At 40.7% G+C, this 23273-nt stretch overlaps 1 protein-coding gene across 1 annotated transcript in view; it reads right to left on the reverse strand.

Annotated features, from left to right (window-relative positions):
• Nucleotides 1-23273, reverse strand: part of furinb (furin (paired basic amino acid cleaving enzyme) b) — a 271471-nt gene that overhangs the window by 246724 nt on the left and 1474 nt on the right. The gene's annotated exons all lie outside the window — the stretch shown is intronic.

Genomic DNA, 23273 nt, shown 5'->3' on the forward strand with positions numbered 1-23273 from the left:
GGGAGGGACAGAGGGGGAGCGTTGAGCCTGGTGACGTGAGCATAACTAGACATGAAGGCATCTGATTGTTTTTTTGAGAGTGGGCTTATATTTGTCAGAGTTTTATCGATCCTACAGCTGCTACAGATGTCTGATTTTTTCATTCCTTTTTCTAAATACATAATGTATTGAGTACTGTTACGATAAATGGACCATTTCACCCAATATAACAAAAAGTGTTTCTGAACAGAGTTACCTATCCTAGCTTTAACTAATTGTTTTCATTAAGAAAGAAAGAAAAAAATAGCAATGAATTCCAGTGTTGTATAGCTGGGTGACACAGACAATATTTTAGAGCTCTACTAATGTGAAACTGAGATGTAGTCCAAAGCTATAAAGCAACAAACACTGCCTCTGACCCAAAGCATGTGAGCAGAGCTCAACGATGAGAATTTCTACTCATTGCTCACAGAGGTGTACGCTCCACCTGTTCTGCCCCTCAAATGCCTTGCTCTGACTAGGGAACGTGAATGGAGCGAACTGTGAGTAAGCGCAGAGCTGGACCATGTCACCTGTTTCTCCTGACCAGAACTTCAATATTGTGCATGTAAAAACTGCATCTAATTGATAACAGTTTTACAAATTTTACATGTGGTAATATTTTTATCTATGAAAGGTGAATAATTGATCACAACACCACAAAAAAGAAGAAGAAAAAAAAAACAAACCCCCAAGACTGCAAACTTGGCAGCAGACACAGCACAATTTTAAGTTATTATAAAATAGTTTCATCTCTTCCTAATGTGATACAAAGTGAGAGTCACAATGCACATTCTCTATGTGAAAAAAGTTTATAATTCGTGTTCACCCAAAATATTATGATAATTCAATATGATGGACATCCAGCGGGTAAAATAAGTACGAGGTCTGTCAATAAAGAATAGGTCCGTTTTATTTTTTTCAAAAATTATATGGATTTCATTCATATGTTTTTACGTCAGACATGCTTGAACCCTCGTGCGCATGCGTGAGTTTTTCCATGCCTGTCGGTGACGTCATTCGCCTGTGAGCACTCCTTGTGGGAGGAGTCGCCCAGCCCCTCGTCAGAATTCCTTTGTCTGAGAAGTTGCTGAGAGACTGGCGCTTTGTTTGATCAAAATTTTTTCTAAACCTGTGAGACACATCGAAGTGGACACGGTTCGAAAAATTAAGCTGGTTTTCAGTGAAAATTTTAACGGCTGACGAGAGATTTTGAGGTGATACTGTCGCTTTAAGCACTTCCCACGGTGCGAGACGTCGCACAGCGCTCTCAGGCACCGTCATCAGCCTGTTTCAAGCTGAAAACCTCCACATTTCAGGCTCTATTGATCCAGGACGTCGTGAGAGAACAGAGAAGTTTTAGATGAAGTCGGTTTCAGCATTTTATCCGGATATTCCACTGTTAAAGGAGATTTTTTTTAATGAAAGACGTGCGGACGGATTGCAGCGTCGGCTCGCAGCCGCTGCGACGCTCCGCCACAGGAAAAACACCTCTGTTGGAAGCCTTAAGGACAAGTTGGAACATGTCCAGCTGTTAAACAATTTCTCATATACTCACTCCACTGAAAGCCATCAAAAGCCGCCTGGATTTTACAAATGGTTATCAACACGGAGGTGTTTTTCCTGTGCCGCCGCACCGTGCCGGCTGCACGTCCATTACTAAAAACATCTTGTGATGGTCTTCATAACAAATGTAAACCAAAACAAATACTAATAAGCATGGTTCTAGCTAGCGCAAACTTGTCTTACGGCCCGTTAAGCTATCATTTTGGACCGTTACGCTTATTTTGGACCGTTATGATTTTCAATACAGCGTCTGTAATCAACCGTTTCTGCAGAGTGACTCCAGTTTGAAGCGTGAATCGATGCTATGCTTCAATTCAATGGCTCGTGGCTCTTTGATTCGCTGCTCTTCAGAAGCTGTAAGTCCGCTTCTTAACCCCTCTGAAAGCCATTAAAATATCATGAGTCACTTTTGTGTGGATTAAAGTCACTAACTGGGACTCTTGTCTTGTTGCAGTCGAGAAACGAGAATCGTCCTCCGTTCTGTTGTCACAGCTTTAAACACTGCGCGGCTCTCTGCTGAGACAGAGTCTGCTCGGAATTAATAACTTCAAAACGAATTGCCGCTTTAAATAAAACAACACCTCTTACAAACGTTGCAATGCAGACAAACTACAATTGACTAAAACATTTTTTCCTCCCAAAATGAGACGCCCTGCATTCTTTATAAACCTGACCTGCAGTGAGCTGCAAGAGCTCAGCTCAGATATGGAAATACATCCATGCCAATAATAATGTCTGAAAGGAAATGCTTTTGACAAAAACTAACAGATTTTATTTCTGTTTATGTCCAGAGATCAAGGATCCACCATGTAGAGTTTATTATGTCCAGAGTTTAAGGATCCAGTAACCAATTTCATATTTATTTACTTTAAGACTCAATAAAATGTTAAATTTCAATTTAATCAGCTTATAAAGCACCAAATTACAACAAAAGCCGTCTCAAAGTGCCTCACACAGAACAGAACAGTTCAACATAAAAAATTAAAATAAATAAATAAAAATTCAAATACCTAATTAAAAACAGAAGTAAAAGAATAAAACATAACAAAATAAAAACTACTACTCATAAGAAAGAGAATAAAAATAGGTTTTAAGTCTTGACTTAAAAATGTCCACGGACTCTGACTGCCTCACTGAGGGCCATGTACTGGCTAACCCAGAATGAGATTGCCCACTCAACAAACTTCCCCAGCCTTCTGGACATGATGAAGAGACTTGGGCTGTCGTACCTACCTTTTAAATTTTGGGTACCCCTAGATTGGCCAATTTTTAGCTTGAATTTTCAAAAGCTTCCCCCCCTTCCGCACTATCCCCCCCGGTCACTTCACTCCCTCGACATTACCACTACGCTAAAATTTTATCCTAGCTAGAACCCTGAATAAGAGCAACATAATCATGCACCACAGCCAACAAAGACACCAAACTCAAAACACAATGAAACAAACATTAGAAAGAATTTCACACATTAATAATATATATACATACACACACACACACACACACACAAAAATAAGTACAAGTAAAAATACACAAGAAATAGAATTAAACTACATAGTTACACAAATACAGCAGTTGACATGTCCTGCAGGAACAAATTCACAATAAAAACTTCATGATTAGAACGACAGACTACATGGTGGACAAAAAAGACAACAAAAACAAAACAAAAAAAAATCATAAAAAAGGTATGAGATCGAAATCCTCATTTAAACTCCTAGGGAAAGTGTGCTAAGATTATAAATCCAAAAAGCCTCTCCTTTCAGAAGCAAATTATTAACATCACCACCACGATTGTTAAGCTGTACATGCTCGATACCCAGGTACCTGGGGGTCAAAGATGGCCCCCAGTTTTGCCTCATTGTTCTGTGTTTTTTTTAACATAACATTGTTTTTCAGACCAAAATCCTTATCTACATCAGATTTTGTATTGGAAGAGATACTTAGATGATATTTTCTTCGTGTGGCATGGCACACTGACATCCCTTGTAGACTTTCATAATTTCATTAATGATAATTGTAATCTGAAATTTACTATGGCATATGATGCACAAAAAATGAATTTTTTGGACATTCTGATCTACAGACGTGGTAATAGACTGAGCTCTACCCTACATAGGAAGAGCACTGATGGGAAATCCATTTTGCATGGAAAATCATTTCATCCAGTGTCTCTTAAGAAAAGTTTACCTATTTCATAATTTAATCATATACATCACACCTGTAGTTCAGATTCTGTTTATCAATTACAAGCTGATAATCTTGCGCATCGCTTTCAGCAGAGAATATAATCCTATGTGGATCACCGAAGCCCATAGTAGATTCGATATCATCACTCAAAATGAATGCTTGCAGCACAAACAAAATACTTGTAAAACTGAGATCACTCGCTTGAACTGCATTATACAGTATTCATTGCTGAGCAGGGAATTTGAGAGTTTTTAAAAAACATTGGCATATCAACAAAACTGATCTGCATTTGAAAGATTTAAAAGCGTTTTCCTCACCACCCACGATTGTACATAGGAGACCACCTAATTTGAACAGTATGTTGGTTCGTTTCAATTTGTTGCCTTTAACTGATTCATGCTCCTTACCAAAGACACCAGATGGTAATTACAGATGTGGTCATTGCAGTCAATGCAATTTTACATATAGAAGAGAAACATTTCAACATCCCAGGACAGTTAAGATTTTTAAAATTAAGGGAGTTCACTTAGGTACCTGGGTATCGAGCACGTACAGCTTAACAATTGTGGTGGTTATGTTAATAATTTGCTTCTCAAAAGAGAGGCTTTTTGGATTTATAATCTTAGGGGTTTAAATGAGGATTTTGAACTCAGACCTTTTTTTTTGTTCACCATGTAGTCTGCCGTTCTAATCATGAAGTTTTTTTTAATTGTGAATTTGTCCCTGCAGGACATGTCAAGTACTGTATTTGTGTAACTATATAATTTAATTATATTTCTTGTGTATTTTTACATGTACTTATATTTGTGTGTATGTGTGTATATTTTTTATTATTGTGTGAAATTCTTTCTAATTCTGTTTGTTTCATTGTGTTTTGAATTTGGTGTCTTCGTTGGCTGTGTTGCTCTTATTAATATTTGTTTTGGTTTATATTTGTTGTGAAGACCATCACAAGATGTTTTTAATTACTGGTTGATTGGTTTTCACGTGAGAGCAATTGTTAACCACTGCGAGTACTTAGACAGGTGTGTTTTGCCTGTGCGTTGTCTGAGGAAGGGCAGTATGCCCGAAACATCACGCCTTTACTAATAAAGCTTTTTTGCATGGGAGCATTGTGGTGGTGCGGATCATTCTATTTTTTTGGTATAATGTTTCTTGATCCAGCACGCCGTTTGTGTTTTGGATGTGCGTGTCTTCTCTGCATCACTGCTAGACAGAGCTAGACACAAGAACTAAGGTTGTCAGTGACAGGGTTTTCTATATATTATCAATATTATTATCAAATATTAATATCTTTACTTTGATTGTTAATGTCTTCACTTTGATGTACTTTCTGTGATCTTGTCTTTGATTCTGTTCTCTATTTTTCATATATACATATTAAGCATTTTGTTATTCATTTAACATTGATATTTAGATAAATGCATCATAAATTTTTCTGTGGAGTTGATTAATTTCATAAATTAACTTTTTTTTTTTTTTTTTTACAGGTGGGCTTAAATGGTACATCCCATCAAAATGCATGCAAACAACAGCAACCACATGCTAATATTCAATGACAAAAACTTCATTTTTCTGAATGTGTGCACAGTAGTAACTAATGTCTGATGCAAACTATATTTTGGCTCCATGCATAGTTTTGTGAGCATATCTTACATTTTGAAAGGAAAGCATTGTCTTTTTTAAGCGTTCCTCACGGCGGAACCATTTAAGCCCAGCATGCTCCATTTAAGCCCAACTGATGTATTTCAATATAATTTCCTCTAGTACAAGTTAAATACATTTTTCTGTTCAAAAGTGTTTAAAAGTAACAGTTCACTGTATGACTTTAAATTACTGATCTACTTTACTAGATAGATAGATAGACAGACAAAGAGATATATATACAGATAAAAATAAAATTTTAAAATGTAAATAGAGGGGTCGAAATACATTTTTTAACCTACTTGCACTGGTGCTAGTAACAAAAAAATTACTTGTACCAAAAAAAAGTTACTTGCACAACCAAAAATCAGTCTTATATCAATCTTAAAACTCCTCCTCTAATGTGTCAGACTCTTCATCTTTGGGGAAAGTTTGCCGCTGTCGCTGCTGCTGCTGCTCTCCCCTCAGTTTTTTTTTCACGTGCACGCGCGAGCGAATCATCCGTGAAGATTATTTTATTTATTAACTACACAGATGTATAATAAAACAAATGGTGACTGGTTTATAACACAATTATGACAGAGTTTCAGGGGAAAGAGAGCGAGGAACTACGGAGCCCTGGAAGTGTCATCGCAAAATGTTTTGCATGTGGAGACAATGTGCACGTTTTATTATATTGTGCACACGTTTTATTATACTGTGCGCTAGTTTTATGATATTGTGCGCACGTTTTAAGCATCGTTTGACACATAAATGTTGACTATTAGTCAACAAACCAGGAGACAGTGTAATACATTTCCCCATTAGAAATGGCTCTGGTCAGGGTGTATCATCATAGTTTGGGCGCACAAGGACATACAGAGAACTCCAGCTGCCCAGCATGGCATCATCTGGAGTTTAAACACATTAAAACGGATGCTGAGGGCGAAGCGTCATGAGGATGACAATTTAGGTCATATTATGAAGTTAATTTTGAACGAAAGGTAAACGTGCACGTTTTATTAATTCAAGGGCTCAATTAAAGGAAAATGTGTGCACGCTTTATTCATTCGAGGGCTTGATTAAAGGAAACGTGCGCACAAATTATCATGGCCAGAAAAAAAACATCACTTTAAGTGACCTCTCCCGGGAACCGCAGCGGCAGCCACTTTTTTTTTTTTTTTTACGTGCACGCGCGAACAAATCGTCCGTGAAGATAATTTTATTAACTACACAGATGTATAATAAAACAAATGGTGACTGGTTTATAAAACAGTGATGACAGAGTTTGAGGGGGAGAGAGAGAGAGAGAGGAACCGCAGCCAGCCAGTTTTTTTTCTTTTCTTTGTTTACATGTGCGCGCGCGAACACAACAAACAGAGTACAGCAACTTGCTCCGTGTGTGTGAGTCATAAAACGCAGGGAAGACAAAGACAACCCACTGGAGATTGTTTTTTCCTTATTTATTCCTTTATTGGTTCATTCTACTGGTGCTTATAGTTGATAAGACTTGGATAAAGATACTTGCACCAGTGCAAGTGCAGTATAAAATTACGTGCACCGCTCAAATAATACGTGCACAAACTAGCACATGCACGTACTATTTCAAGCCCTGAAATATAAATGTAATTTTTTAAGGCATGTTGACTGTTATCTAATAAATATATTGCTGTTTATTTTTAACTGAATTGCCTGAAATGAAACTAAATTAACTGATTCATTTGTTCAGATGATGATCTTGTTCAAAAGGGATTAAAAAAACATTTATAAAACATATTGCATTAATTATATTTTTATGCATTAATTATTGCATGAAGTTTACTTTATCAATAAATGATGTTATGGGCTTATTTGGAACACACATGGGCTTAATTTGTACCATGGTACCATTTACGCCCATTCCAGACTTTTGACTTTTTCACTAAAATTTCTTAATTACATTACTTTTGAATTGTGCATCAACTAATTCCTAAATATACAAATGAGAGGTAAATCTTGCCCTTTAACAAATGATGTCACTTACAATTTATGTCAATATATATGAAAAATAGCGAAACTTAGATTTTTGTAGGCTTAATGGGTACACTTACCCTAGTATCACCTAATTCAGTCCCAACTGATGGCCTATAAAAAGGTGTCTCATTACCAAGGTGTCACACAAAAAACATTCCATGATGGGTACAAAGCAAAGAGCTGTCCCAAGATCTTCACAACCTTATTGTTGAAAAACATACTGACGGCAGTGGTTATTGAAGGATTTCTAAACTTCTGAATGTTCCACTGAACAGTTGGGGCCATAATCTGAAAGTGCAAAGAATATCATTTCACCATAAACTGGCCATGACCAGGTACACCTCAGAAGACTTCTGACAGAGGAATGAAAAGAATTATTAGAAGAGTTGTCCAAGAGCCAAGGACTACTTCAGAAAGACCTGGCAATACCAGGTACAATTGTTGCAAAGAAAACAATAAGTAATGGCCTCAAGTGACATGGCCTGTATGCACGCTCATCATGCAAGACTGTTGAAGAAAAAGCAAGCTGAAGCTTGTTTAAATATGCTGCACAACATTTAGACAAGCCAGGGAAATACTGGGAGAATATAGTCTGGTGAGACCAGAACTGAACTCCTTGGACACCACAATACACACCATAAATGGCACTGCACATCACCTCAAAAACACCATGCCAACGGTGAAGTTTGGAGGTACGAAAATCATAGGCTAGCCTCGGGCTGTTGTTGAGCATACAGCACTGGCAAACTTTATATCATTGAAGGACGGATGAATGGAAAAATGTACAGAGATATTCTTGATAAAAATCTACCAGGGTGATGAAAATTAAACGAAGATGAACATTTCAGCAATACAATGATCCCAAACACACAGTCAAGGAAACTCTCAACTGGTTTCAGAGAATGAAGATAAAGCTGCCAGAATGGCCCAGCCATTCACCTCACTTGAATCCAATAGAAAATCTATGTAAAGAACTAAAGATCAGAGTTCACAGAAAAGGTCCACAGAACCTTCAAAATTTGAAGACTGCTTGTGCAGAAGAATGGGCCAAAATCCCCCCTGAGCAATGCATGCGACTAGTTTCTCTATACAGGAGGTGTCTTGAAGCTGTCATTACCAACAAAGGCTTTTATACAAAGTATTAAATAAATTTCAGTAAGCATGTTCAATATTTTTTCCCTGTGTCATTCCATTTGATCAAACATAACATAATTTCTGTACTTATTTCTTTCGGGTTCTTTGCATCTATGGATTACTTGGGTTGTTATTGATGGCTGGTGACAATTTCATGTCAATAGTACATTTAGAAAAATATTTACTGAGAAAAATGGTGATGTGTTCAATACTTAATTTATCTGCTCTATATCTGTTTTCATTTGTTCTTATTCAGATGTAAATGTACAGTACATTCATGCACCTGAAAACAGAAAATATACCATTATTAAAAACAATAATGTATAAATATTGTAATCATTCTTTATTTACAACAGGTGTTGAGACTGGCTGCGTATGCATTGTTGGCCCATAAGTTGCTAGAAAAAGCCCATTGTTATTATTATTATTATTATTTTTATGAGTGGGCTTTTGGCTCACTGGCATTTCTACCCACAAACATCCTTGCATGGTTACTATCTTCATCCAACTTTCCCTCACTGTTCTTATAAAAACCAAAATATGCCCATGGTTCAGACTCAGTCCTATTTAGAAAGCTTGAAAATTTCTTCTTCTTGTTGCCTTCCACAGTGTTTTTACTCACACACAACAAACCACATCACATGCAGCTCCTGCAAATCTGCATCTGGGAGACTCTGGGCTTTAAAATCTAAGCAGTCAGATAGTAAAAGGGTGGCACTGTGTTTGTGCTTTAAAACCAAAAATTGCTAGGGGTGTGGGTGGCACTCTGGCCTCCTGCTGCTTTTCTGTTTTGTTTTGTTTTTTAAGATATCTGCACGGCTCATTTGTGTAATTTCCCTGCACTTTTTAGCATTAAATTAAGATATTTATTCCAAGGAAGCAACATATTTTCCATTAAATCGATGTGTTCCTTCTTTATACAATCCTACCATAGTCTTGCAGAGCTTGATTGGGAAAACTGATACATATGACAGAAATTAAAATATGTAATCACACAGAAAAATTGCATGAGCATATCAATACCCAAAGACTACAATCACTCAAACAGTTGGAGGAACAGTTTATATATATATACTCGTATAGCTCTTACAAACAACAGGAAGCACAAAATTTAATTGAAGCTAAAGAATATACAGGCTTGAAACTAGAACGTTGCCAGTTTATTTGTTTTTTTTTTGTTTTTTTAAATGGTCACCCCATCTAGAAAATGTGTATGGCCTGGAAAGCATTTTATCCTCAGCTGATCCAGCACAACTACTGAGTGAACAGCCTTGAAAGGATGCAGATACATGAATAGTACCAAATATGCAAATGTGAAGATCTGACCCAATAAACATAAAATGACCGTTTAAAATAATAGCTCTATTCGGAATGATGATAACCAGGCCATTTCCACTGGTTATGAGAAACACATAAAGATGTGATAGATCATATGTAGCACGCCAGCTCTATTTCATGCTACCCACTGGCCAAATCAACACCCACCATATGTATTTGTTGCACTCTCAAAGAAAGCAAGGCCACAGGAGAGAACTACAGCAAACGTGAAACACCACAGAAGCCAAGCGCCGTCTTGTGGGATAAGAAACAGCTCCAAGTTAGCGTATAATTGGAAAACCACAGCCACATGTTGGGCTCGAACGAACTAGCAGTACACAGCTAGCAACGAGGTGCAGAATCTAAAACACACTGTAAAGCACAATGACTGAGCACCAGTCAAGCTTGAGCCAACCTCACTCACACTGTCAACAAAGCTGTAGCAACAGAAAAAAGGACAAAATATCTGCTGAAGAAGCAATGTGGACTGTGAACAAAGAACTACAGCAAGTAATGGCCCATAGAATGAACCATACCAATTTTTAACTTCCATATGACTCTTCTTGTTGTTTTCTTGCCCTTCGTTTCTCTATACCCTTTATCCTAGTTTAAACATGAATTATGCTGCTGACAAGTTTGCTGATTTGTTTGACCTGCACCTCATTCCTGTTTAATGCTTCTCATATACTCCTGAGCCCCCATTGTTAATAAAAATAGCAAACTCAGCTAATAGTGGTCATTTAATGGGGAATGTGGTGTCTGCTTCAGTGTGATAATAGCTCAGTTCAATTTCCTCAAGCAAGAAAGAAAAACAAGCAACACAAAAATTTATAGCTTTGATTTCAGGCAGCACACTGGCTTAGTGATTAGCACTGCTGCCTCATAGAAAAAGGTCATGGGATCCCTTCTCACCTGGTCCTTTCTATGTTTGCCAGTTCTTCCCGTGTTTGCGAGGGTTCCCTCACGGTGCTCCGACTTACTCAGACTTTTAAAGACATGCAGTTTAGGTTAATTAGAAGCTTTAAAATTGACTGTAGATGTGAGTGACCATGCAACTGTGTTTGTCTGTCTATATGTGGATCTGCGATAACCTGTCATCCTGTACCCTGATTCTTGCCCTGTGACTGCTGGGATAGGCTCCAGCTCCCTGTGACCATTGACGAGTAAGCAGGTATGGAAAATGAGCAAACAAATGCTTCGATTTCTAAACCATTTGGTCAACCGATCAGGACAGGAAAGATCTGGAACCATGCACCAGTGCTGCATGTCACCGCTATAGACCTTGGGTTTCAACTAGCCAGGCGGTAATTGGTCCATTCCCATGAGCTATCTAATGAAGCTGATATGTGGGTGTCCCTTTGTCCTTTTCTAGTTTTTGAGATAGCGAATAGCAAAGCAACTACTTGCTGGATTGTGCACAGAGAAGCGCATCACATGGCTGTATATGACACTCCCTCACAAAGCAACTGGTAAGCTTTATCCAAGTCTCCCTACAGCCCCTGTCACATTGGCGTATTCGTAGAGCTGCTCATTGCGGCGTTGTGTTTCATTTAAATACACCCGAAATACGCGCGTACTCAGCCTTTTTCAGTGTTCGTTCATACTTGCAGCTGCGTGTGTTCGCATTTTAATGTGTGCACACAGTCGCGTGTGCCATGACGCTATTAAACCAGTTTAGTGCTATTTTCTGCCTCTGTGGAAGTGCGCTCTGTTCTCTACTGCATGGTGTGGTGTGGCTCAAAAACAGATTATTATTATTATTTTTACAGCGTACACAATACGCTGTAATGAGCAGCTCTACGAATATGCCAATGTGACAGGGGCTTAAGTAACCACTTGTTTGACACACAGTTGACACTTTCACTCCATACAGGTACACTTTTGATAGCAGAGCTCACAAAGTCATTAAATGCCTGCAGCTAAGTCTTAAGCCCCTTTCACACCGGGGCTGCTTTGAGGTGCTTCATGTGGCGTCATAACGTCGCAGGAATATCTGCATCAGGTGCCCGCAGCAGGGGGGAGAGAGGAGGTGACAGCGCAGAGTCTGGCTGCAGGTCCTCTGCACAGAGAAATCAGAGTGCACAGTTTGGCTGGACCGTTCCACCGCTCTGTGGAACGGTCTTCCTGCAACCGTGAGGCAGTCGGAGTCCGTGGACTTTAAGTCAAGACTTAAAGCCTATTTTTATGCTCTTTCTTATGAACAGTTTTTATTTTTTAATCTGTTTTATTCTTTTACTTCTGTTTTTAATTACGTATTTGAATTTTTTAATTTTTATTTATTTATTTTAAGCCTTGAGATGACTTTTGTTGTGATTTGGCGCTTTATAAGCTGATTAAATTGAATTAAAATTAAATAACATTTTATTGAGTCTTAAAGTAAATAAATATGAAATTGGTCACTGGATCCTTAAACTTTGGACATAATAAACTCTACATGGTGGATCCTTGATCTCTGGACATAAATAGAAATAAACAAAATTTGTAGTTATTGTCAAAAGCATTTCCTTTCAGACATTATTGGCATGAATGTCTTTCCATTACATCAGGATGTAATTTATAAAGAATGCAGGACGTCTCATTTTGGGAGGAAAAAAAAAATTTTAGTTGATTGTAGTTTCTTGTCTTTATTACAAGGTTTGTAAGAGGTGTAATTTTATTTAAAGCAGCAATTCATTTTGTAGTTATTAATTCCCACCAGACTCTGTCTCAGCAGAGAGCCGCGTACCGTTTGGAGCTGTGCCAACGGAACGGAGGACGTTTCTCGTTTCTTGACTGCAACAAAACAAGAGTCCCAGTTAGTGACTTTAATACACACAAAAGTGACTCACGATATTTTAATGGCTTTGAGAGGGGTTAAGAACAGGACTTGTCGTTTCTGAAAAGCAGAGAATCAAAGAACCAACGAGCTAGTTGATCGAAGCATTGCTTCAACGGTTCACGCTTCAAAGTGGAGTTGCGCTGCAGAAACGGTTGATTACAGAGTCGCTGCAGGGTCTCTATTCAACGTAGAGGAATGATCATTTTCCCGACAAACACCCTCAAAAACAACGGCTGCTCTGAAGGAGCGATAAGGGAATCGTTAAGCAAAAAGGCTATTGATGTCGACGGATCGAATCATTTCTTAACGATACTCGAAAAGAACCGGTTCTCGATACCCAACCCTAGTTATAAACATACTTTAACAGCTGCACACAAGAAGGAAAGAACATGCAACTGTTTTATCAAGCAATGACAATGTAAACATGACAAATAATAAACAAATAACCTTTTTAGACGTCTCAAAATACTTCCTGCAGGTAGTTAGGTGCGCACGTATGCAGCCTCTTCTGTGATTCAGGATGCGATTAGAGCTGTTTTCAACAGCCAATTTACAGAAAAAATTATTAATCCACCATGAAATAATTATTTTAAATACGCAGCATCCAGCACAGAGCACTCCACAACTGTATCCAAGTCAAACTATGCAAGTAATAAACATTTTCCAAACCAGAACAATTTCCTGATGAGTGTAACAATTCACTAGAGGTCAGAGACTGCTCCACTCCCCATAGTGTTCAGAGTACTCCAGTAATATGTTGGCTTGACATTATAGGTGGTCTACACACACCAACTATGATGCCAGGCAAAATATTGATGCAAAATATTGGTGGGAGAAGGAATCAACATATGGTCCAAAGAAACACTACAGATATTCATGCTTGTGTTCAATGAGTACTCACTGAACTAGGATGTGGATGATGGCCATAGTGCTTCAATTGCTGAATGGCAAGTAACTGTGACTGAATCAGGGCTAAAACGATTAGTCGAGTAACTCGAATAATTCGATTACAGCAAATGTTCAAGGCAAATTCTGTGCCTCGAAGCTCCATTTAACGTTGTAGTACATACAAGCTACAACTTTCCAACGCAACACACAGAGTAAAATAAAGCCCTTTAACAGAAAGAGTAACCATCTGAAATAGACTGACTGCACATTTCAAGCAAAGCAGTGTTTGTGTATTTTTAAAAAATACACGGTTTGGTCCACTAGCTGCTCTCCACTCTGCATGCATTTTAAGTCCATCAAGTTTATTCAAAAACTTTTTATTCGGATTTGATCAGAGTTTTCATCAACAGGGTGCAGAGCGGACTTATCAATGTGGCTTTTGTGGAAAAGCTCCACTCCAGAGCCCAGTTTTTCACAGGCTGTGCTCACGTTCACGTGCAGCCTGACTGACTAGATTACACCGACCACCTGCACTTAAGGTCCGAAAGGTCCAAAACTTGTAAAGACATGAAAAAATAAATAATTACCCAGGAAAACAGAAAGGGATACCCTAAATTTGACAATCTGCGCCATTGCTTAGGAAGAGCCCTGAGCTATTGATATTGTTTAAAAACGCAAAAGTACTTTTTATCTGATTACTGGATTAATTGATTAAATAATTGCTAGAATACTCAATTTCAAAAACATGCTATAGCTGCAGCCCTAGACTGAATGCTGTCAAGAATGATCCCTGCAAGTACCTTATCCAATGCAAGTGTAAATGCCCCTTCACTTGTTCTAATGCAGGTGATCATCCTTTCCTTTCCAGAGTGGGACAAGTCTTTTGTTTACAGTCTGTTTGGATGATACCAGTCTCCCAGATGGAACCAAAGATTATTTGCAGCATTGGGGAAAGAGGAGCTCCACCCTACAAGAGGAGCTCAGCTTCAATACCACAAAACCCCACCCTCAGATGTTTCACAACTTTACTGATAATTGCAAAGACCAGCAAATCAGCCAATTATTTGTGAGGAACCTGCCATCAGCCACAACAACAGCAATGGGACAGGATGTATGTTTGGGGATGCAGTGCTGTGATTCCTCTATAAGCAGGTCAAGGGTCACAACACTACAGATGGTGAGTTATTTGGGTGTTTTGGGGGGGGTTCAATTTACTTAAAAAAAAAATCATGATTCTGATCTTTAATGATTCAGAACATTCAAAAATTGATTTCTGAAATATCGTTTCCATTTGGTTTGTTTCTCCTCACTGCTGTAGACTCAAATCTCAACATTTCAGCAAGTGGCTGCTTCTGTCCCTCCATCTCCTGCTTTCTGCAAGGAGACAGAGTCAAGGCCCCCTGACACTTGCAAGACTTTGATCCACGCACTTACATGCACTCTGCCATGCACGAGCGTAAACTTGTCTCAAACCGGTGTAAACTGTGTGTGGCTTTGTGCATGTGCGCAAAGAAAATTTTGAAATGTTCAAAATCTCCATCACGCATTAATGGCGGGAACTTCAAGTAAACACTGCGCAAACAAGTCACAAACACTGCATGTGAGTGCGAGTGATTGCGTCAGCGCACGCATCAGAGTGCAGCTCGTCTGAGCGATTATAACGAGATGTTAAATCTATCATAATAGTACTTTTATAGCTGCACACAAGAAGGAAACAACATGCAACTGTTTTACCAAGCCATTACAAAATAAACATGAGAAATAATTACTTTTTTAGACGGCTCCAAATGCTTTCTCCACCTCGCTCAGTGCGTGCGAGAAAAGCTTCAGCTGGAACAGCCCTCTGCAATTCCAGAAGTGATTAGAGGCGTTTTCAACAGCCAACTTGAAGAGAAAATTATTAATCCACTATGAAATAACTATTTTATATACGCAGCGTCCAGTGCACAACGCGTGGCAGCCAGTAGAACAAAGCATGGCATCCTGCTGGGAACACAGCAGATGGGATCGTCATGATGATGTCAGGGCACCTTCAGCCTGCTCTGTGTGTGAGGGGAGCTTAGAGTGGACAGCATACAACAGCGAACAAGCCTATATCACTCCAACCAGAAAGTTTGGAAAAATAAATGGAATTGGGTCATGCGTCGTGAGGTGGGGGGAATTTGTGTCACAGGGTCAAAAATTACCATTTTCCAATTTTTTAATATATTATTATACAGGTAGAGATGCATAGAAAAATGGCATGGGGTGGTTTATTTATTTAATATTAACCCTTGTGCGGCCACTTTTAAGATGAACTTTTAAAGGAAAATGCATTACGGCCAGAACATGTTTTGGCTGTTTTCTCCAAAGTGACCTTTTTTTTTTCAAAACATCATAAAATCATTAGTTCTGGTCAAAATAAGACCTGGTTTGGACCAAAATGATCCTCAGATAACATTTTATTCAATAAACTGTAAAAAAAATTCAGTTTGATTTACAGTATACCATGTATTCAAAACTTTGACAGAAATACAGGATTTTATATATATATATATATATATATATATATATATATATATATATATATATATATATATATATATATATATATATATATATATATATATATATATATATATATATAACACAGCAACCAGTGAAGACATACATTTACTTTGTTTTTTTTTCAGCCAACAGTCAATGTTTGGTTCAAATAGACCACAGTGATAGTTCTTAATATTTGCATATCACAGTGTACATATGAATATGAAAGATTTTGATGGCTTTAAACATATAATCTGCTTTGACTGTATAAATCATCTTTAAAGAGGTCCTGCTACACAAAACTCAGATGCTATTTCTGTCTTAGGGCCAGAAATAGTGAGGCACTGTACCTTTGAGCAGTACACAGGATAATTATTCCAGTTGAATACACAGATGAATGGGTGGCCCAATGGTATTTTATTCTTACAGATTTATTTATTTTAGTTTAATTGATATGCAGGAAGAGGATCGAAGAAGAGGAAATGTGACTGGGGGAAGCCCGGTGTAAGTATATCTTCCCTCATGGATATCTTCCCCTGGGGGGAAGTTGTCCTAGGATATCTTCTTCCCCCCACCCCCTGCATAGCATGTCTGCTGCAGTATTGTCACATATTTCATCCTACCCAGATCTGTACATGGTTGACACAGTGGAAACAACATGATATTGATTTGAACATTGATATTGTTGAGGGCATTTGATAGAAAACCTCTTCCCATCTTGAACACATATCTACTTGTCTGACCCCTCTTTTCGGGGGAAACTGTCCTAGGATATCTTACTCCCCACCCCATCATGGACAGATGTTCTATCATATCTCAGGTTGTCAACCAGGTCCATATATTTGTATGTTTGGAAGGGGGATTTAAAGATACTTCAGCATAGGAAATATTACTACTGTAGATAGCTATAGATACATACAAAAAGAATACCAATATCGTTCACCATCAATCAAACTGTGCTTCATCTGGGACCATAAAACAGGGGTTGGGGGGGAGATATCGGGGGGTGGGGGGGGGGGTTATACTGTTACACCTGGGCCCCCATCTGCAGCCAGGCCTGGATGGAGGGCCCATCAGCAAGCACCTGGTGACCGGGCTTGACACGGCCCGAAAAGGCAGCATAAACTTTCGATCTTCACCCTGTGGTCTCACCACCCTTAGGGGGAACTGCTGGGGTCAGGTGTGCTGTCCCTTCTGGGATATGGTATCTTGGAGGACTCTGGAGGCAGTTGCAAGGCACCGACAGGCCCGAAGGGCAGCAGCTTCTGCTGTGACAAAGGTAAAGCTGCGCGTTTGAGAAGTTTGGAGAAACCATGGAGAAGGACTTTCGGTCGGCACCAAGGTGCTTCTGGCAGACTGTGAGGTGCCTCAGGAGAGGAAAATGGGGATCCATCCAAGCTGTCTACAGTAAGAATGGGACTCTGTTAACCTCAGCTGAGGAGGTAATCGGGCACTGGAAGGAACACTTTGAGAACACCTGCATCAGACTGAAGCAGCCTCTATAGTCAGGGCAGAGCTGGAGGCTGATGGGGGGGGTCATCGTCAATTTCCCTGGTGGAAGCCACTGTGTTAGTCCAACAACTCTGCAGTAGCAAAGCGCCAGGGGATGATGAGATCCGTCCAGAAATGCTGAAGGCTCTGGGTGTGGAGGCACTGTCTTAGATGACATTGCTCTTCAACATTGCGTTGAGGTATGAGGCAGTGCCTAAGGAGTGGCAAACTGAGGTGGTGACGCCCATATTTAATAAGGGGGACCAGAGACTGTGTGCCAATTACAAAGGCATCACACTACTAAGCCTCCCTGGTAAAGTCTACTCCATGATGCTGGAAAGAAGGGTTCGGCTGATAGTCGAACCTCGGATTGAAGAGGAACAATGTGGGTTCCATCCTGGCTGTGGAACAACCGACCAGCTCTTTACTCACACAAAGATCCTGAAGGGGCCCTGGGAGTGTGCCCAGCCAGTCTACATGTGTTTTGTGGACTTGGAGAAGGCATGTGATTGGGTACCCTGGGATATACTGTGGGAGGTGCTGCAGGAGTATGGAGTGAGGGGGCCCCTTCTCAGGGCCACCCAATCTCTGTGTTCACAAAGCAAGAGCTGTGTTCGGGTTCTTGGCAGTAAGTCGGACTTATTTCAGGTGAGGGCTCACCTCCACCAGGGCTGTGTCTTGTCACAAATCCTGTTTGTAATATTCATGGACAGGATATCGAGGCGTAGTCAGGGAGAGGAGGGTTTCCAGTTTGGTGGGCTCAGGGTCTCATCACTGCTTTTTGCAGATGATGTGGTCCCATTGCCTTCATTATCCTGTGATCTCCAGCACTCACTGGATTAGTTCGCAGCCAAGTGTGAAGCAGCTGGGATGAGGATCAGCACCTCTAAATCTGAGGCCATGGTTCTCAGCAGGAAACCGATTGATTGCCTACTCCGGGTAGAGAATGAGATGTTACCCCAAGTGAGGGGACAATGGAGCATGAGACTGGCCAGAGAATCAGCGCAGCAGGGACGGGGTTGCATTCGCTCTACCATACTGTTGCGATGATAAGGGAGCTGAGCCAAAAGGCAAAGCTCTCGATCTACTGGTCAATCTTCGTTCCTATTCTCACCTATGGTCACGAGGGTTGGGTCATGACCGAACAAACTAGATTGTGGGTACAAGAGGCCGAAATGGGTTTCCTCAGAAGAGTGGCTGGTGTCTCCCTTAGAGATAAGGTGAGAAGCTCAGCCATCCATGAGGAGTTTGGAATAGAGCCACTGCTCCTTCTCATAGAATGGAGCCAGCTGAGGTGGTTCGGGCATCTGGTAAGGATGCCCCCTCAGAGGTGGTTAATGTGGCCTGGGAAAGGGAAGTTTGGGGTCCCCTGCTGAAGTTGTTGTCCCCGTGACCTGGTCCCGGATAAGCAGTTGAAGATGAGTGAGAGTGAATTGATATGCATATGTGGACTATGTTTCTGAAATAAATCTTATCTTAAAATATGTGTTAAATCTACATTTTCCACTGAGATTTGTTTGGGGTTTCAAGTTGAACATCCTCAAAAATGTGATTGCAGTTGCCCAGGATCAAAACTAAGATCCATGCTTTCAATAACTTCCTACACTCAACCACCAGAGGGCTAAAGTGTCAAACAAAGAGTTTATATATGAGAACTTGAGAACGCACTTGCACTGAGCCGTGTCCCGGCAAGGAGGCGGGATCGCCATTTTAATTCCGGGTAAGTTAGTGATTTGTGTGCACAGAAGTTCAAGAAACAGGTGGAATATGCCGGAAAGCTGCGCATGTTGGCAAAGCCACAAATGGAGGAACAAGGGAGACAATATTTCCTTCCATAAGTAAGTGGTTTTGGTTATTCTTGTCACTTTGTCCATGACATTTGGTTGATAAACAGGTGTATGTTTCCTGCCGTACCTGTGTCGCCCGATGACACGGACCATTAGCTCTTCACTTATGTCTAGTTGATATTTTCCACTGCTAGACCAATGTCTAGTTAAAACACCTGTCGTTAGTGATTTAAATTGTTTGACAATACTGGGGATTTTTTTTTAAATTTGCACCTTAAAATAATGAGATTATAATGACCCGCGCTGTGCCGCTCACAGTCACACCCACACCCACAAACAGAGATGTGTACCCACACCACTAACTTCATGAATGAAACTCAGTCAATAAAGGATAATTGTGTAAAAAAAAAAAATTTATATATATATATATATATATATATATATATATATATATATATATATATAGATATACGAGGTCTATTAGAAAAGAAACCGACAGTTTTATTTAAAAAAAAAAAACTATATGGATTTGAATCACGTGTGTTTAGCCAAGCCTGAACCCTCGTGCGCATGCGTGAGTTTTTTCACGCCTGTCGGTGACGTCATTCGTCTGTGAGCACGCCTTGTGGAAGGAGTGGTCCAGCCCCCTCGTCGGATTTTCATTGTCTGAGAAGTTGCTGAGAGACTGGCGCTGTGCTTGATCAAAATTTTTTCAAAAACTGTGAGGCACATCCGAGTGGACACCATTCAAGAAATTCAGCTGGTTTTCTGTGAAAATTTTAACGGCTGATGAGAGATTTTGGATTGTTTCTATCGCTGTAAGGACTTCCCACCGAGCGGGACGTCGCGCAGCGCTCCGAGGCGACGTCGTCATCCTGTTTCAAGCTGAAAACCTCCAAATTTAAGCATCTGTAGACCCAGGACGTCGTGAGAGAACAGAGAACTTTCAGAAGAGGTCGGAATCAGCAGTTTATCCGGACGTTCCACTGTTAAAGGAGATTTTTTTAAAGAAAGATGTGCGGATGGATTGGCGTGTCGGCTCGCAGCCGGCGTGGCGCGTCCGCCACAGGAAAAACACCTCAGTGTTGATAACCATTTGTAAAATCCAGGCGGCTTTTGGTGGCTTTCAGTTGAGTGAGTATCTGAGAAATTAACAGCAGGGCATTGTTGTGTGGGCCGCCAGAAGAGGAGGTACTGCTGGCCCACCACCAGAGGGCGCCCTGCCTGAAGTGCGGGCTTCAGGCACGAGAGGGCGCTGCCGCCTACAGGAACAGCCGAGGTGACAGCTGTCACTCATCAACCATGACAGCTGTCACCGATCATCTGCATCTCACCTTGGATAAAAGCAGGATGACACCTCCACCACATCGCCGAGATATCGACTTCTGTGAGAGGTAACTTTCTCTGCCAGCATTAAGTGATTCCAAGAGCTATTGTGTTGCAGCTGTCAACCAGAGGACCGGCGTGGGTCGCGACTGTTTCGTCCTACGTCCAGTCAGATAAGTGGTTAAACAGACGCTGCACGAGTGTGTGTTAAAGGTGGAGGTGGAATTCCCACCGTTATTGTTACTGGGTGTACACACACCCACACTTGACTGTCTTTGTTCTCCGCCAGCAGTACCAGATCCGACACGCTGAGACGGTGGCCACCTGGGGACTTCGGGACTTGGCGGCTCCAGTATCCTTCGGGTTCGGTGACGGTGGAAATCGTGTGGTTCCGGTTCATCTCCAGACGGGCGTCTCCTATCGTCGAGCCTGCCCACACGACACCTTCATTAATTGACTTGTATCTATTCTGTAATCTGCTGTGTGTGGTTGTGACATTCACAACAGTAAAGTGTTCTAATTTAACTCCCTCTATTGTCCGTTTATTTACGCCCCCTGTTGTGGGTCCGTGTCACTACACTTTCCCAACAGGCATGTTCCAACTTGTCCTTAAGGCTTCCAACGGAGGACAACTGAATGACATAATCAGAGTTGAGCAGGGAGAGATGGAAAATGTGTAGGCTAGGTGGCACTTGAGGACCTGGTTTGAGAATCACAGATCTATCATGTGGCTGCCTCTGTGCTGAGGATCCCTAGAACCAGAAAAGGCCAAAGGGAACAACCATGCAACACCTGACTGTGGCAGACAGCTGGCTAATTTGGGAAGTGGGAATAGATTGCTGGTCTGCCTGGGTGGCTGTCAATTAGGACTCAAGTCAGTTCCAGCGTGTGGTGGATACAGTGATGAGTGGCACCAGGGCACACTACCAGACTGGATCAGACCCATTTACATCCATCACCTCACTGTCTATAAGGTACTTTAAGCTACATATATTAACATCTTTTTTCACGATACTTCTTGATGTTAATGTGACAAAAAGGTAACACCTTTAAAGCAATAGGGCATTTCTTAAAGAAATGAAAATGAGGTGTACGAGGGCTGTCCGTAAAGTATAGGTCCTTTTTATTTTTTTCAAAAACTATATGGATTTCATTCATATGTTTTTACGTCAGACATGCTTGCACCCTTGTGCGCATGCCTGAGTTTTTCCATGCCTGTCGGTGACGTCATTCGCCTGTGAACACTCCTTGTGGGAGGAGTCGTCCAGCCCCTCGTCGGAATTCCTTTGTCTGAGAAGTTGCTGAGAGACTGGCGCTTTGTTTGATCAAAATTTTTTCTAAACCTGTGAGACACATCGAAGTGGACATGGTTCGAAAAATTAAGCTGGTTTTCAGTGAAAATTTTAACAGCTGATGAGAGATTTTGAGGTGATTCTGTCGCTTTAAGGACTTTTCACGGTGCGAGACGTCGCGCTGCGCTCTCAGGCAGCGTCATCAGCCTGTTTCAAGCTTAAAACCTCCACATTTCAGGCTCTATTGATCCAGGACGTCGTGAGAGAACAGAGAAGTTTCAGAAGAAGTCGGTTTCAGCATTTTATCCGGATATTCCACTGTTAAAGGAGATTTTTTTAATGAAAGACGTGCGGACAGGTCCGCGCGTCGGGACGCAGCCGACGCAGCGCGGCGGCACAGGAAAAACACCTCCGTGTTGATAACCATTTGTAAAATCCGGCGGCTTTTGATGGCTTTCAGTGGAGTGAGTATATGAGAAATTGTTTATCAGCTGGAGATGTTCCAACTTGTCCTCAAGGCTTCCAACAGAGGTGTTTTTCCTGTGGCGGAGCGTCGCGGCGGCTGCGAGCCGACACTGCAATCCGCCTGCACGTCTTTCATTAAAAAAATCTCCTTTAACAGTGGAATATCCGGATAAAATGCTGAAACCGACTTCTTCTGAAACTTCTCTGTTCTCTCACGACGTCCTGGATCAATAAAGCCTGAAATGTGGAGGTTTTAAGCTTGAAACAGGCTGATGACGCCGCCTGAGAGCGCTGCGCGACGTCTCGCACCGTGAAAAGTCCTTAAAGCGACAGAATCACCTCAAAATCTCTCATCAGCTGTTAAAATTTTCACTGAAGACCAGCTTAATTTTTCGAACCATGTCCACTTCGATGTGTCTCACAGGTTTAGAAAAAATTTTGATCAAACAAAGCGCCAGTCTCTCAGCAACTTCTCAGACAAAGGAATTCCGACGAGGGGCTGGACGACTCCTCCCACAAGGAGTGCTCACAGGCGAATGACGTCACCGACAGGCGTGGAAAAACTCACGCATGCGCATGAGGGTTCAAGCATGTCTGACCTAAAAACATATGAATGAAATCCATATAGTTTTAGAAAAAAATAAAAAGGACCTATACTTTACGGACAGCCCTCGTATGTTTTTTGATGATTAATCTCAGTGTCAATGGGGTATTCTTGGCTATAAAGTTTAATATCTGTTTTAAAGACACAGCATGACCCATATTTCCTTACTGAAAGTGTATAATATGACCTTGTTACGTGCATTTTATTACACTGATTTC

The sequence above is a fragment of the Thalassophryne amazonica genome, chromosome 8, assembly GCF_902500255.1.
Source record: "Thalassophryne amazonica chromosome 8, fThaAma1.1, whole genome shotgun sequence".
NCBI lineage: Eukaryota > Metazoa > Chordata > Actinopteri > Batrachoidiformes > Batrachoididae > Thalassophryne > Thalassophryne amazonica.